Here is an 18,299-nt window from a genome sequence, read left to right on the forward strand (position 1 = left end):
TTCATTAAACTTCAGCTGTTCAGCATATCTTCAGCCGCTTTCAGCAAAATCATTCAGCAAAAAAAGCATTCACACTGCATTTTCGCAGGAAATGCAACTTCTCTAGTCTTTATTTTAAAACTCTTTCAGAATGTTGTAGTATTTCTTAGAAAGATAAATTCAAGGTTCTTTGGTTTTGTGAAGAGCTTTTTTTTACATTACACTGTGCATTTTCAAACACACATAAAAAAAGTCCCAAACATTCCAGATCCTGTATTTTAGTGTTCGACTCACTGCTCACGGTATAATACTCCCTGGGATAATGTTGTGTGTCTGCGGGGGCGGGAAAGATAGTTTGTTGTGTAGTTTTCTTTTTCTTAATTACTTTGGTATGTATTTAATAGTTGTATATTTGTTTACTTTCCAATAATTTGTGCACACAGTCAGTCAAAGCCACATAGTTCGACTGCTGCTCTGCAAAACTAAATATATATAAAGCTTGACGTTACCTGTGATACTAATTAAGGTCAAACACTTGAAACAGGACTATATTGCTTGGATTAATATTTTTTAGGGAAACCAATAAATCTGTACCATTTTATCATAGTTTTGCATATTTTTATTTTCACATTTTTAATTTACTTCATCACATACTTAAGTCTTGCAGATATGTCAGATATTTGCTTTTAACTGGGTCAGTTTTTACTAGAGTTGAAGCATATGTGAGGTGGAGTTTGACTGCTTTAAACTACAAAAAATATACTATCCTAACAATCTTCTGTGGATTTAAGTGTGAAGATAAGCAGTGAGATTGTAAATGTTGAATCAGGATACGGGAGGAGAGTTTATAACTCAAACCTGCTTCTTGCACTGATAACCTCACACAGAAACGTGTGGACACTGAACCTCTTAAGGAATGTGAGCCTTCAGGGTTTAGTCGATGCTACATCCTAACTTTCTGATCCTGAACCTTTAAGTGAATTGGTGCATACCTTTAAACTTGAACCTTCAGAATCTGAGATGAAGTTTGTGTTCTGGCTGTTACACTTTTATTTTCCACTCTGACCTTGCTGTGAGAGTTTTGTTTGAAGATATATACTCACTGTTGATTTGTATTAGGGGAAAATACTTTGTAAAGGCTGCAGCTAGTTTTTAGTTTGGGCATTCAGATATGCCATATTGCCTAAGGGTATGTAGAAAAACAAGGCCTGTTAAGAGACTGTGTCCAGACGGCCTTCTGACTCTGCAGGAAAGCAGATGGTTTTTAATAATGCCCTACTCTCAGCTTCATGCCCCCCAGCTAGCCAGCCACACACGAACAATTACTCCCTTTGACTCACTCTTTTATTCACACACACACACACAAATACAGATCACTTCTTATTGTTGTCTTAGCTTTTGGGCCAGCTGGATTAAAAAAAAAAAACATTGATAATATCTTCAATATTTTAAAAGTGCATGCTGACTGCAGTTAAATATCTACAAACTTAAAAACAAAACTTCAACACATCCTGCAGAGGAGCGTTTGCACAACGATGGTACTTCCTGTCTGAGAGAAAACATGACAGAGGTTTGTTCATTCACTATTACAGTCATTAATCAGACCCTCCAGGATTTCGCGATGTCGGGATCGCAACTATTAACGCAAAATCAAGCAAACCCCGCAAAATCGCAACTCTTTGCAACTTTGCCCAAAACACTGCAACTTTCCTGCAACTTTAACCCAATATTTATTGTTTCTACAGTGATTCGCCATCGTTTCTGTGGTCTAGTCTCTTCTTTGTGGGTTTGTGTAGCGTGGAATACAAAATAACCCCAAATAACTCAGGAAGAAGACATGTGACATCACTTCCTGTTAACATCAGAATGCCGGGAGCGTGCAGGAGCAGCGACCGAAGCCAAAATGTGCACTAATGCTTCACATTTGCCCACAAAGATTTCAGCAAACCAGTTTCCTCCCCAGCTGCAGCTGTTTTGCACGTCCTGCAGTGTAATCATGGAACATAAACGCATCGACAAACACTTTGTGTCTGCAAAACATGTGAGGAGAGCTGCAGACCAGGGACAATCCAGAAATGCTCATGAATGTCAGTTTAGAAGCTATCAAAGTTCTCAAATAAAGCACTTTTTGAGAATGTCAGTGTTTGTTGGGAATTATCTTACAAAACTAGGAAGTAGTTTTGGTTTATATAATAAAAGTTAGTTTTTTATTGATTTTAGTAAAAAAAAAAATTGCAACTTTTCATCGCAACTTTTAGGAAAATGCCCTGCGAAATCAGGCATTTTAGCTGCAACAATCACAAAAAATGCCCACGAAATCCTTGAGGGATTGAATAATAATGATCATACGTGTAAATAAATAAAAATAAAGCCTGGACATTCATCCTTTCATTTATTTTCCTCATTCTGTTCAGGGTCACAGTGAACAGGACGTCACTGGACTAAAACAAAGATGGTCAAGGGTCATTTCAGATATTCATTAACACAAAATTAAATGAGTACTTAGATTGTGTGTGTGAACAGGAAAATTTGCCATTTCAAAGATAAATGAGATACTATTTAAACTGTAAATGAAAAATCATACAAAGATTTGTGAATTATTAAACTCTAATTAAAAGTTGTACAAAGGCAAGATGTTCAGAAGTAAAAAGAGGCTTTGACAGTTGGTACACACTGCACAACTATGAGGCTATGGAATGACAGAAAATACAAACAAAATTAGACTTTATATCCAAAAAAAACAAAGGGTGAAATGAGAGTTGGTCAGCAATGCAGGTTAAGGGTACAGATATTACTTCTGAGAAAATTACCTTTTTGAAAAGGGGAGAAAAAGAGAAGAAAAACAAATTTCACAGAAGTGGAAAAATTAAAATTGCTGCAGAGAGAAATAAGCAGTGAGGGTCAGCTTCCATTTCATAGAAGTTGTAATGTTGTGTAAAATCTTTAAAAAAACAATGCAAGGGTTTTACATATTGGAACATAATAAACATCAAATGTTAAAGCTAAGAAATACCAATTAATAACAAAAAGGTAATTTTACATTTTATGGCTGCAACACGTCTCAGAAAAGTACAGACAGGAGAAACTAAAGCCTGTAAAAGTAAGTGGTACTAATAAAAAAAACACCTGGAGGAGTTTTTTCTTTTCTGAGAATACAAATTCCAGCTGTGATCATACGTCACAAGATTTATTAATGGAGCACAGGATGAACTGAAACTATCGCCTTTTTATTTGTAAATACATGTTTTTTTATTGAGTTAAAAAGCATATTTTTTCTCGTATATGGCATCAGAATAAGCTCCTACAAAAGATCAACAGTCTTCTATAAATAAATGTATATTGCAGAGTGTTGTTTCTTGCATGAGAAATGAAAGCTCCTCATATGAAGCCTTTTAGCAAGAAAGCGTGTGAAAATGGAGTGTTCAGATGTGTTGCGGGTCAGTATCATTAACTATAACTGTCAGATCTGAATTCCTGGCTGAAACCAGGCCATTAACAAGCTGTCATATAACCAGCTGACACCGTGGAACATGTCCAGCTTTACAAATGCAGCTCTGCTTTGAATCCTCTTTGTCTAAAGCTTTTTATTAGTCATGAAAACACAATCATCTTCATCTGATTGAAGCAGAGGTGTAAGGTTTTTGACAAATATTAAAAAAAAGTCTTAAATAACAGGATGTCGCTGAATGTTCTCTCTGCTTTTGATGCAAAATCTTTAGATTTGGAAGTTTTTGCACACAGACCTTAGTCTGAGAAATAAGGAAATCATTTCTCGTCTCGTCTAGTAACTGTTAGGACATTTCCACTACGATTGTTACAAGTAAGGAATTAAAACCCAGTTTTAGCCTGAGGTCAGTTGTAATGTAACCAGCATTTCTCTGGACACCGAGGACAATACCAAGAGTCCTAAACCTACCAACGACTAAGAACTAAAGGCTAAAATACAAATTCTGAATGTGGACAATCATTTACATGCAGAACATTGCACCGTGTGCTGAGCCTGGAAAATGCTGTCCCACACATTAGAGGGCTTCCATGTGAGGACAGAAAAATGCACATCAGCTCAACTTGCTTACTGGAACACTTACATCGTTCCGAACCATCATTAAAGTAATTTGCAACACGTGCTTTTTGTAATACATAGTTCCCACAAGTCTCGACCGGAAGAGGTATTTTCACCATGTTGGTGGGCAAGAGGTGGACAGTGATGGCTTTAAAACAAACTAAATCCAGGTATGTACTTCCTCTTGACCAGATGTAAACCCTCAGAGGTCACATATATTAACATCATAGACCAGGACATAATCATTTACCATCATGCAAGAATATTTTCCTGTGATCAGCAACCTTATGACACCAATTGTGGTCCATTATTCCATTCAGCATTTAATAGCTGCATTAAAAAAAAAAAAAAGCACTGACCAGAAACTCATCCGTCCTTCCACACATCAGCCGAGCTGAAGGGTGAAACTATTTTACTTTGCAATTCATCATTTCCCTGTCAGTTGGAAAACTAGCATATTCTGTTGCTGATGAGAGAGATTAATCTCATCTCCAAGCTTTGAAATCCTGCAGCCAGTTCTTTGCTGTTAGTCTGCACTGTTGATTACAAACAGCTGTAAAATAAATACACTTGGAAAATTAATTAAAACTGAAACTGTCAAAAGACATCTGTATAAAATAATTCTATGGATACCATTTTAAAATTGTAAAGCCATTAAGGAAGTCAGGAATGATTTACTAATGATTAGCCTTAAGTTTTAGTTCCTGTAGACCTCAGTCCAAAAAGATTCAACTTCTTACATTAAATACTAATCATTTGTTGCACAGAGTTGTGGTTTTGGATGCATGTGTTCAAAAAGGCATGTTCAACTTAAGCCTGTTGTTTAATTTCAGCCAAAGTCGGTTCAAAACGCTCTTTTGAAGAAAAAAAATGACTGCCGTAAACTGACGGACCTGATGGTTAAAAGATCGGACTATATGTTCCTTTACAGCAGGACCTCGGTGTCTCCTGTGTGCACCCCATGTGGTCAGCTTGTTATACAAACAGGGATCCATTATTGACCAAATGACGGCCTTTTCTCTTTGCTTTAGACTCAACTCTGAAAACTGAAGGCTGATGCAACAAAATGAGAAGCTGCTGCCGAGTTGAGCCTGCACCCCTGGTTCTGCATGCGGCAGTGAGAGCGTGCGCACAGATCTCTGCAGACGGCCGCAGCAGCGAGGAAGGACGTTTAAGAAGTTTAATCAAAATCAGAATAACTTTATTCATCCCAAAGGGAAACTGCTTATGTTACATCTGCACATGTAATCACACGGAAACAAAGAGCAATCTGTGCAGAATAAACTGAAAAAGCTAAAAAATAAATAAGAACTAAACATATAAATGAAAATGCAATTAATACAAATCAAATAAGTTGTGTACAAGAGTGAAATGAGCTAATTAATGCACTCATAATAAATATTAAATTTATTACAAGAGTTCCCATGTGCAACATGAGAGACTAAGAGACAGTTAATAATGTGGGTGGGTGGTGGGGGACGCAGTTGTAGAGTCTAATGGCTGTTGGCAGGAAGCGTTTCCTGTGGCGTTCGGTGGAGCACTTTATGCTGATCAGTCTGTGACTAAAAGTACTTTCCTGTCCAACCACAACACTGAAGGGGGTGATGAGCATTATTAATGATGGACTGAAGCCTGGGCAATATTCTCCCATCAGCCACTGTTTCCAGGATATCCAGTTCCACACCAGCCGCAGTGCCAGCCTTTTGGATCAGTTTATTAAAGCTCCGGGTGTTCTCCACCTTCATGTCCATCAGGCCACTGTGCAGAAGATGGTACTGACCAGAAAGAAAGAAGGAAATGGATTGTAACCAAAGATCCTGTGCTGGTAAACACCAGGTTTCAAAGTGTCAGTGTTGAGTGTAACTTAATAACTGATGTCCATACAGTCCACAGCTGCTCTGTCATTCTGATCATCTGAAATAACTCTGCCTTTCAGAGGCTTTCACAAATCAAAACATTTTTAAATGTTTATGCATGTAAACATTTCAAAAGTGCCAAATAAATCAGTGAATTTGTAAGTTACCAACAACGTATATGTCCTTCAGTGCTTGAATTTCTGGTACATTCCACGCTGCACACAGAAGCTGTTTCAGGTTATTATCTCACACCTGCTAAATCTACTTCTGTATCACCGGCTAATTAAAAAATGAAGCACATAACATAATTGTAGCATTATCAGAAATGAAAACTTGTGAGATTGTTCCCATATGTTCCCATCTGAAGACAGCTTTTATTAAATAGATGAGCTTTTCACAGTTCAGTTAACTGTACTGAAACACATGCATACAACAAGGAATATTTTGAGTAGTACATTTTCACAGTTAAATCTGAACATGCACAAAAAGGAACTGATGAAACTCTTCAACTAGATGATTTCAAACAAGTCTCCAAATTTGAAGAATTATTTGCAGCATTTTTAAATACTTCCCATTTCGTTTTTTCCATGTAGCTCACGTCAAACTGAAATCAGCCGTCTTTGACATTTGAACAAAGTATAAACTGTGTTAACAAATAATGTTTTATCCTAAAACTCTGCATCCGTCTGACATTTGCTGCAACCTACAGACTCTTTCTTGCCTGCATTCACAGCAGTGTTTGTTGTCAGTAATTCACAAAAGAGGACAATCTAGAAATGAAAAGAGGGTAAAAAACAGCAATATGAGTCTCTGCTCTTGATTTTTTTTTTTTCCTCAAATCTCTGCTTGACAACACTGTGGAAGCAGTAGTGGCTGGGTGGCAACGATTGTCGTCTGTCTGAACATGTCTTTGTAGAATTTTTGGCCAGCTGGGGATGACTGACAACAGTCACCACCCACTCTGCAGTGTTTCAGCTCAGGCTGATGTGGCTGATGTGACTGATGTGTGCAGATGAGTGCAGAATGTCGTGTGCTTCCATCTTGTCAGTCATTCTCAAATGAGCTAAGTCCTTTGCCTCTATAAATCCATCTGACATTCTGATTAAAAACATGAATAAAATAATCAGCACACTACCAGAAATAAAGGTACTGGTTTGTGGAGAATAAAAAATCAGACCATGGACACATTTATACACAAACAACAGCGATCACCATGATCATTTTATAGTGAACCTTCCACTAAATGTTTCATATATCCACACTGAGGTAACAACAAATGATCCTGCGCAGATTTGTGCAGGGAAACACATTCAGTCTGTTATGAGGTGCTTTGACTCAGCCACCCTGGCTGGGAAGACATGACATCAGGAAAAAAGGAGGGAATCTCAAGATTCAGGGGATAAGAATCCCAACATTCAGAGCAGAAGTCACCCAACCCTAATGTTACTGCCTCTGACTGAGTATCACCTGGAAACAGGCGAGGTGAGCGATGGGCCATGTCAGACATCAGCAGAGCACAGCCGAAGCTTTCATTTGCATCAAGTACGGTTCCTTTTTTTTAAAACTAATTTGTAACATTATTGCATTTCCAAGGAGGCACAAAGGTAGCATTAATGGTATATGTGGCGAAACCATTTTGCATCAACCACGAGTGTGTCCAGCCAGAATCCTGACCTTGGTTTCCTCGCTACAACGTTTCAGCTGCTTTCTCTCCAGACGAGCCTCTGCTCAGGCCTGGCTCCGGTGTAAGGTGCTGCCGTCACTAAGTGTGAGAATCCAAGTATTTAAATATGAATTAAACTTTTTTATGTTGGAAGAATTCTTGTAACTCATAAAGATGGTGTCTCACTGGGCTGCGGCTTGTTGGAAACTAGTCGATGACTCAGAATGTGGGAAAACTGTCACTGTTCGGAGGTTTTCCTGTAGACCCTTGTTTTTAATGTTTGTCAGTGAGTTTCTGTGTCAGATATCTCTGCCAGTGTTTTCTGTTCAGCCTGGGGGTTTGGTTTGTTGTTGTTCCATGTTTTCCTCAGCTTTCCTGGCTGCCTTGTCACAGACACCTGTGTCTCATTTGTAATCAGAACACCTGTTCACACTCAGTAATCACTTTAATGGTCCTTAAAGTTCTTCACAGGCAGCACTCCTGGTCAGTTTATTTCTCACATCCTGTTCAGTCTTCATTTTCATTTGTATTTAATAAATACCCTGTCACCTGTATCATCACATCCTTAACTAGCTACTACCTGCAAAACATTTCAGAACAACCACAAATTTTCCTTGCAGTCTCGCTGAATTGTGACCATTTGTAACCAGAGTTTTTGTCAGAGACTCGATATATTTTTCTATAAGGTGGCCACAGAGTCCAATCAGAACAAACATTAAACTTAAGAGAACCTTATTATACAATGTTCTGGTAATCCACTCAGTTAATTGTCCCCAGCTTGACAGCTGCCCCTGCGTTTAGGATTTAATCTACCAGAGTACACTTCAGAAATGAAGATGGGCAGATTTGAACCATTGTTTAGCGTCAGTGTGGTGTTTCAACCTGGATGTGTTTTCTGTCAGAGGAGAGCTCCCGTTGATGTGTCAAAATCCAGCTCTAGCACTCTTGAAACAGGTTGGAGACACTTCAGCTAATCAGCAGCCATGTTGCTCATTTTTACATGTTCCCAGCTGTGGTGAGGTACGGTGGCTATCACTGTTGCTTGTTCAGAGTTTGAACTGACAAATGCTCAGTAACAAAGCCTACAATAACTAACTGTGCCACTGCAGAGATTCGTTTATTAAGTCAAGGAATCTCTGACAAGTGGGTTTGTTAAAAAAGGCTGAAACAAAGCGAGAGGATCCCAGAAGATGACAAGCATTGGATGAATGATTTGAGCACTAAGCTTGAGGGTGTGGTGGCTGCAGACTTGATGAGGGCAGTAGACTGACAGTGATAGAGATACACAGAAATATAAAGGAAGAGCACAAAGCCTGGGAAAGATCCAGAAGAGGAAGGACACTTTAAAACCAATTTCCTGTCTTCTGGCTTGTCATTTCTAACCAGTCAACCTATAAGAAGCTTACTGAGGGGTGTAACAATTTGGCACCCACCAAGCTGCATCCCTAACCACCACTGAACACACACACACACATTTGATTTGTGTGTAACAATGTACTGCATTGATATTAATGTCAGCAGATGGATTTTTATTGCCCACTGCCATGAACGGTGGGTGGTAATGTGTGTGTGTTCATTTGTCTGTCTGTTAGCAAAATATGTCATGAACCAATGGATGGATGTTAATGAAACTCTCAGAAAGTCATTAATGGATGGGCGTATAATTAATTAATTTGGGATTCAACTCAGTTTAAGATGGCTGCCACAGCTAACTGGCTGTAGCTGCCATAAAAACGTCTATAAATCAGTCAGGTTTACAGATATTGAGCTAAAACTTGGTTTGGTAGTAGCTGAGTGTCATATCCAACACACACTCCAAGTGCTAGCAGAGACCTTTATTTTAAACTTTGGTTTCCAAGGAATGCTAGTTTTCCTTTTTTTATTTTTTTATTTTGTAGAAAAACACTTCGAAAATAGAAGAAAAACATATTTTTTTCTAATCTTTCACAGCACAATTACCCTCTTTAAGAGAGCTGTAATCTAATCACAATTACTTACCGCAATCCCCTTAAACACCTGTATTTAAACTTTTGTTTTAAGTGGCCTCGGGTTATTTTAAACCTCATTAATAACAGAGCAGTTTCGCTGATCGTCTTATTGAGTATCTCGCCTATTATCTTACTTGCCAAGAATGCACTTGAACTGTGTGGCCTGTAGCAATGTGAACAGAGAGACGGTCTGTTAAACAGATCCTCTGGGTTCAGGGCCCTGCGCCAGCCAGGAGACCCTCGGAAGAGGTCACGGTTTCCCCGCTGCCCGTTTCTGTTGGTTTAAGTTGTTACCGAGGAGTCATACGTTGAAAGCACTATTAGAAGTGGAAGTTTTATTTGTGTATTTTAAATACTACTCACTGAAAAACAAATCAATATGAGATCCAGAGTGATTTTAATTAAATACCTTTGCAACTGATAGTGGCAAACCATTTGTCCAGAGGGCACTTTTACTTGATTCTCATGATTCTCTGAAATGTGGAGGAGAAAGATGGTCCTGCCACGTCCCTGAAGGAGTGGAAGAGCAATCAGTCATGCTCCCAGTTTTAACAAGAGACTACCCCAGAAAAATGGGTAAAGTCCTGGGGAAAAAAATTGGTTAGGGTTTGGAGTTAAAGGATACTATATGTTCCAGACTGAGAAAAGACAGAGAAAGTTCCAAAAAGTTGGAAAAGGTTTAGTTAGCAAAACTAATAATTTTATTTCCTCTTCACAAAGATGGCAGTGAAAATGGATTCATCCAGTGTCTATAAAAAGTATTCATCCTCTTGGATGTTTTCTGGTTTTATTGTTGTCATAAATCAATATAAATCGTCCTTCTTTACGAAGAAAAACCTGTCTGTATTGTCAAAGTAAAATCCAATTTCTACAGAATAAAACCAATTAAATGAAAATGTGTAACGTAAAATAAGTGACTACATAAATATTCAGTCCCTAAATCAACTCAGAGAAAAGATTATTGAAAAGTTCAAGTCTAGGAATGGATACAAAAACAAGAAGTTCTGTTAAATCCATCATCAGGAGGTGGAAGGAATATGGGACGCGTCTAAATCTGCCAAAATCAGGCCGACCTCCCAAACTGAGCGACCGTGGGAGACGGAGAACAGTGAGAGAGTTCTGTTATTCACTTCTGTTTTGATCACAGGGTCGTTTTTTGATGTTTTAATTACTAACTAAACCAGAGGGAGGGGAAACATTCATTTCGTAAAAACAAAACCTTTAAGCGCCTAACAGTGGCTGAATCCGGTTCCTCACAGCTGAAGGACAACAAATGTCCAAAATATAGTGAGCTGAGTGAGCTTCAACCTTCCTTTTATTTTAAAATCCTATTTATGTCAACAGCTAAATCAGTAAATACTGGCAGCCTTAGTTATTAGAGGACACATTTTTAAAATAAAATATATGGTTATCAACTAAAAAAATAACTTAATTTGGTAAAAGTTTTGCATATCCAGTTGATTTAGGTTTAAACTCACTGATTCAGGCTTTAGTTCAGGTTTAAACTCAATGATTCAGGCTTTGATTTAGGTTTAAACTCAGCTCTGTTATTGAAATCAGCTGATGAAGTAGTGGTAATAATGGATGTTTAGTTAGAGGAAGTTGAGGACAAGCCATCTGTGGAGAAAGGTGCCCTCTAAAGTCTTCTGATCTTTAGCTGGAAGAGAAAGGATGAGGTTAAAGGATAATGTGAGGCTGTGGAACCATCGTGCCCCGACCAACTGGCTTGAATGGTGGCTTGTAGAGGCCACAGACCTTCGCTGGCCCTTTAACCAGGTGGTGTTTTATGCTAACAGCATTCTAAGAGAGAAATATACAAGAAATACCAACAAACTTACAACAGAGCTAAATATGTGGCATACACACAGAAGGTTTTATGCTTATGGAGGTCGGAAAAAAAGCAAATGTTATGACAGATTTAAAGAAATATTGCCAAACCAACTGTTTTTATGTTCATTTTGAATCACCGCTGTATTTTTTTTTCCTGTCATCTGAGACAATTAGAATTGACAAAAGAACAGAGCTAACAGGAACATTGATATAAACAATAGTTAAGAATTGGTAACAAAGGTGGCAGCAGCAAGTCGTTTCCTCTCGTTAAATAAAAGTTATGATTTGTTTCTGTAAGAGAACCCCACTTGTGGTTTCATTTTTTTTAAGTTGACTAAAATGTGACTTAAAAAAGAGACTTTCATCAATGACAAAACCCAGATATTTGTCAGAAGACACTAATTCTAAAGAATTGGTGGTATTTTTTTGTTTGGAAACAACATACCTTGAGTTTTGTCAGCATTTTTAGCAAGTTTGAGATGGGGCGGATGTGAATAGATAACCTGTTGCCTGCAGGGCATCAAAAACCAGGGTGCCACAAAAACATCTGTCATCAGCATAAAGATGTAGAGATATTCTGTCCCACATTATTAATGTAACTTGTATAAAGGGTAGGTCCTAAGACAGAGCCTTGTGGGACACCTTTTCTGATAATTGGATAACTGAAGAAGAGATTAATAAGATGCACACACTGTTTGCAGTCAGAAAGATGATTATAAAACCAACCAGCAGCTCAGTCTGAAGGCCTACATTTAACGTCTCTGACTTTACAGTGTCAAATCTAAAACCAGAGCAGTTTCCATTACATCATTTCAAACTTTAGAAGACGCAGTTACAGTTCTATGCTGTTTATAAAAAAGTGCATTTTACAAGAATCCAAAATTCAATGCAGCAATGTTGACACCCTTCTTCATAACAGCGTCACGATTTAACAGAACAAGACAGAAAAAAGAAAATAGAGCATTTACTTTTGCTAAAGACAAGCTATCTCTGTAAAATAGACTGTAACTTAAAGGAATAAAACAAAGTGGAAAAAGAGACATGAAGCAAAAGCATGGGGCTATTGTGATAATAGGCTGCATTAGCCACCTCTGCTGGGAATAGGCCCGCAGCGAGGCCACTTGCTCAGTGAAGTGTAATCTTCAGTGGCCTGGCCCGGTGACAGCCAGCGTTGTGAGTGGCATGGGTGGAGCCTTACACAAAGCAATGAGTATCACTATGGCAGGTAGGGGATACAAATAACACACATACAGCATAAACACAGGGGGAAGACATCAGACCGTGTACAAGCCCAGCATGAAAGGTAGATCAGCGGTGATACAAAGAGAAAACTAGATGTTAGAGAGCGGGCTGTGAGGAAATTGGCTGGAGGGCGTGAAGGGATGAGAGGGAGAAGATAGAAACTAGGCAGTGATGGTAAATAGAACCGAGCTGCAGATGTGGAGATGCAACGGGAGGAAAATAGTGGACAGAATGATGAAGAGGATGGCTATGGTGTAAAGAGTGAGAGCTCAAAGGATAAGAGAAAAGACAGCAGCTAAAAGAGGGGATGAATAAGGAACATGGAACAGTACAGAAACGCTGGCTCAAACACACAAAGGGGAATGCAGATACTTTTATCTGGCAGAGAACGACTACGCTGTAGAGAACATAAGTTTTAATTGCTGAAGTTTATATTAAAGACACAATGCAAAGGAATGTGTCACTTTTACAGAACAAAGCAACTCAGACAAATGCATGATGCTCCTCCACCATCACCATCGGCTCAGTAAAAATCACCAGCTAACAGTGTCCTCACTCCTGTTTGCTAGTTGGAGGCGCCACTTCAGCCGCCTTTTCCACGTCCCTACATCTTTATGTCCCTGCAGGTGCCTGACCTTTAAGAAAGTGTCTGCAGAAAGAAAACAGTGAAGGGAGCAGAGGGAGACTCTGGAGATGTGTGTGTACCCCCCAGGGAGGTGGACAGACTGGTAGACATGGGAAGAAGTGGCGCTTGAAAGCTAATGGGAATCGGTATGGAAATAAAGGTGCATCAGCAACAGCTGCCTTCAGGATAGAGAGGAGTTGTTTGGTGTGCACCACTGAGGTGGAAACATGAGGATGGCCTGGCGTGGTAGGTGGGCAATGGCTTTTTTAAAGGAGAAAATAATGACGATATTTTCTTTTTACCTTGCTGTATATTTATTGGGTGTAGGTTTGACCAGATGAAGCAGAGCATGACTTATTTAAGTACTGGCGTCATCAATGGTGTAAAATCTGCCGAAAGTTGCTGTATTCCACCAATTATGATGCTTTTTCTTTGACTGTGTACTTTACACATAATTTCTGTTGTTAAATATTCTTATGTTTGTAAAAAAAAGAAAACCTCTGGTGTTCTTTTTTGTTTCTATCAAACAGTTTTTTAGCACATTCAGCTGAAACATTGAAAGTGTTGCTCCATTCAAAAATGACAGCAATGTGTTTTCTGAAGCTGGCACAGCTATTCTCAAACTCCACTGGCAAAGGCATTTTACTGTGCCGTGCTTGTAAACATCTGATTAACACTGCCTGGCCCCCACACAAACAATATTCTAAACATATTTGCATACATGCAGCGTGAAGAAGGAATAATCCCTTGCAATAAGAGCTGCATACTGTACTCGGTAATGTGGGAAGCGGGCGCTTTAAAGCCATTTTCCAAACACACATGACCAGATATGAAGCAGATGAATGCATGTGTGCGAGAAAATAACGCTTCTTTGATACAAACGGGCTTCCTCTGTTTTTCATACGCTGTAGAATAAAACACATCTTTAACGATCACCCCAACACACCCTTTAAAGGAACATAATGAAAGATGATTACAGTGGAGTTTAAGTAGAGAGAACCTTTTTCCTTGTTGAGAAAATCTAAAGCTCTCATTATAAAAATCTAATTTCAGAGCCACCTGTTTCCATCAGCAACATTACCCTTTGCTTGTAACGGGGGTTATTGATTTGGGTTCTAATCTACAAATAAATATACTGTTTGACTCTATTTTTTTCTCTCTCTCTCTGTGCTGTCAGCAGCGTTCAAAGGACACAGCTCATCTGGCTGATGGATGGGAGCAAATGTAGCCCAGGGCCTAAGGGGTGAACTGCAAGAGAAATGTACCTTATAACACAGAGATACAAACACACAGATACACACATAAACAACCCCTCCAGATGGGTCCCCCCTTGTGAGTAGTGTGCTGGGTCCAATTATGTCTCAGTGTGTGTGCCTGTTTGGTGTGTATGTGTCAGGGGAAGATGGGATAAAAACTCATGTAGCAAAGTGTTAAGAAAACTATTACTGCAACAGTCACTTGCAAAATGCAGCATCTGTAAAGTATGTTTAAATCACACAGCTCAGTTAGGAGCTCTGCTCTCTATAGGCTCACCAGGAAGCTATATTTGAACTCAGCGCATGGAGCTCAGGCCGTTCTGTAAGGGTCGAGGCTGTGGATTATTGTGGAAATAAAACTAATGCAGTACCACTGACCAAACAACATCACATTTATCAGATTTTACAGATCTGACTTGTTTGATATTTGGGGTGCTGTTATGTAAGAAGATGCTCTGAACAAGTAAGACGGTCAGTTATTTAAACAGACTCAATAAAAGTGGGTGTGTTTGCTCTGGTGCCCAAAGAGCCTTTAGTGTCTTTATGAAACATTACTGAATTTACTGTGCCTATAAAAAGTATTCTTCATCAGTTTGGATGTTTTAAACTCAGATTAAATCTCGACTAGGGCCAGCTGACCGTGGACTCTTCCACATGTCGTTTGACAAACCCTAGTCGAGATTTAATATGATTTTTTCTCTTTGCCTCTTTCCTGTAAACCTTAGACTGGTGAAGAACCCGGGCAGCAGCTGTTGTATTTACAGTCTCTCCCATCTCACCCGCTGAAACTTGGAGCTCCTTCAGAGTCACATGTGTCCTGGTGACCTTTCCTCACTACTCTTCTTCTTGGACGGTCATTCAGTTTGTGACGATAACCTGCTCTTGGTAGATTTACACACGTCCCATAATCCTTCTATCTCTTGATAATGAATTTACCAAAACTCCTGGGGATGTTTAGGCTTGGAAATCCTTTTGTATCCATCCCCAGACTCTTGCTTTTCAATAATCTTTGTCTGAGTTGAATTAGGACTGTCACTTCAAAGAGGGTGAGTTTTTCTTTTTATTTAATTAGTATTACTCTGAGTAGAAGTATGCTTTCCCTTTGGCATGACAGGAAGGTTTCATTTGGGGGTTTTTGGGCCAGTCTCCAAATACAGCTTCAGCACTCTTGGAATAGGTTGGAAACACCCACAACAGATAAAAAAAAAAATGTTTTGGACATGTTTAAATCTCAAGTGATGGGATTGCATGCCTCTGCGACTCACACAAGGAAACTGAGAACCACCTTGAATGTTTTGAGACATTTTAAAGACTCCCTTGCGAATTCTGTTCACCAATTAGTCCCCAACAGTCGCAGCTCAGTGAGATCCTGCCTTACGCAGCTCATCTTCAAAAAAAAAGGTTCAATGTGTTGCAAATTGTCATTGGACCTCCAACATGTATACAGGTTCCTGATTTGTTCCAAACAACGATGTTCATCAGCCACAAATGCTTGGATTCTGGCTAAAAGTCATGTTGAGAATCTCATAAAAATTTCATGTAAGCTGGATTATGCTTTTAACAAACGTCATGAACTAAAGGCTCTCGAAAGTGAAAATGGCAACTTTAAAAAGTAAAGAAGATTGTTAAAAAGAGGGTGAGGTGTAAAATAATATTTAAACTCTATGCTAAACTAAACCAAGTTTTACTTTTGGCATCTAAACCTGTCCGAGCAGCTTCTCTACTCTTGAATGACAGCCTATTGTTTATATCACTACTTTTCCAACAGCAAACTATTAATGTGATCCACTGCAATTTAAGAAATGAGCTGGAGGTATACAGCTTCTTTTTATACGACGCCAAGAGCACTCCAGCAACAGTCAGTTGAAAGGAAAGGAATTACGGTGCTATTTTGATTCAGAGCAACAAAAAAAAAGAAAAAGAAATCTGTAGTTTGACAACTGGTTATACTCTGAGCTCAAAAACCAGTTGAGACAGTAATTTGTCAAAATAGTTAATCAAGCTGTTCATTTATTTTCCCTTCAAGCAACACAACAGTCATGAAACACACAGAGGTGACAGCTGGGCAGAAATCCCTGAGGGAGCACTCTCGCCCTTCGACCTTTAGGTGCATTCTCCTGATGTTCGCTCTCTGGAGGTGTCAGATGAAGATGTATGCAGAGCTGAGGAAAGGAAGTGTGGGACGGGGAAAAGGGAACTCGAGAAGGTGAAAGAGGACAGACAGTGTTTTGAATGAGTGTGGCAAAGAACTCAAGAAGGAGAGAAGAAAAAATAAGGTGGGAGGAGAGTTGAGAGAGTGGCTGAAAACCAGATCTGTGGAGTTTACAGGCAGGAGAGAAGAGAGGAGGACAAGTAGTGCTTGAAGAATGAATACAATGAAGACGAAGTTGCATTAGCAGCACGTCTCCGGCCAATTACTCTGCTGCTAACCCTCTTTTTTTATCTCCTCTCTGCTTTCCTTCTCTCTGTGTCCTCTCCTCCCACTTTCCCTTCCTCCCCCTCTCTCCACTTTCTCTATCTCTGCTCTAACTATCCATGTGCTTTCAGCAGCAACAGATCACTATATGATACCGGTCTGCACTGGCAGGTTTTATCTTCCTTTGCTACAATAGGAAAGAAGGATCTGAGAGGAGATAAGATAGAACCAACCAACAGTGACAACAGCAAACACAAACCAGCAAGTCCAGGCCTGATGCAGTGCTTCACTGCCATCTGGTGGCAGACAGCTCAGCAGGACTTCCAGCAAAAGATGCTGATCATTAGTTAGAGACAGTTGTGTTGACATATTGTGATTAAAAAAAGGTTGTTGTGTTTTTACCTATGAGTATAATGTAAGAATAAAGTGTCTGAATATGTTGTGCACCTGTGCACCACAGGGGATGTAACACTTGTATGCTGTGAAGATGTGTGTTTACTGTATCTATAAGCAGAGGAAAAAAACATCTTGTTCTGGCTGAATAACTGCTAAATGACTCAAATTATGGTTCCTAAAGCAGCTTGAGGCCGTGCTGATATCCATAATGGGAAGGATTTATGTGCATTGTGGCAGAGCTCTTTTAAACTTTCAGCTCCTAAAAGGTAGCAGATTTCTTTAACACGGCACCACGAATGGTTGTTGATGTTGATACTTTAGGCTCACTACATCAGTGTCAGGAGAACTTGTTTCATGGAACAAATTCAAAATGATTCACCTTAAATCAGGGGTCATCAACCAGAGATAACAGGACATCTGGTCCATTTGGTACTGGACTGCACAGAAATAATTAAAAGAAGTGTGAGGTCTGTTCCACAGTGTGATGACCCTGAAGCTGCAGCTTCAAGCCCAGGTTGCAGCAGGAAGAGTGTTTAATGTGAAACAAACGCTAAATCTTTAGTGTGAAGTCCACTCTCTGTGGCGCCCCCACAGAGAAGCATCAGAAAGGAGAACGACAGAATGCACGTTGGGTTGGGGGGGTATTTTATTTTGAAAAACGACTACTTCTGTCCATGTACCAGCAACCAACAAGCTAATCCTGGGTGTAGAAAACAAACGTCACTGGACAAACAACTAATTTTTCTCCACTAATAAATAAGAAAGTTGTCTTGTATGAAACCAGATCCTTAAAAAGGTTGGAGACGACTGCCTGAAGTATTGAGACCGAGCAGTCGTGCAGTTTTTAATTTCATAACATCACAAACCCAGATTATAACGTCCCACCTATAATACAGCTGTGAATTCATGACACTGAAGCGATGAGTGACGCAAACAATGAGTCCACAGGAAGGAAGACAAAATAAATGAAGAACACAACAAACCT

At 39.4% G+C, this 18,299-nt stretch overlaps 1 long non-coding RNA gene across 1 annotated transcript in view; it reads left to right on the top strand.

Annotated features, from left to right (window-relative positions):
- LOC112450061 overlaps window positions 1-17,319 on the top strand; it is an 87,422-nt gene extending 70,103 nt beyond the window's left edge. Inside the window, exon 3 of the long non-coding RNA XR_003038622.2 lies at window positions 17,050-17,319. This is a non-coding gene — a long non-coding RNA (uncharacterized LOC112450061). The remainder of the gene's footprint in view (window positions 1-17,049) is intronic.
- The last annotated feature ends 980 nt before the right edge of the window (window positions 17,320-18,299 follow it).

Source organism: Kryptolebias marmoratus, linkage group LG15, assembly GCF_001649575.2.
Source record: "Kryptolebias marmoratus isolate JLee-2015 linkage group LG15, ASM164957v2, whole genome shotgun sequence".
Taxonomy (NCBI): Eukaryota; Metazoa; Chordata; class Actinopteri; order Cyprinodontiformes; family Rivulidae; genus Kryptolebias; species Kryptolebias marmoratus.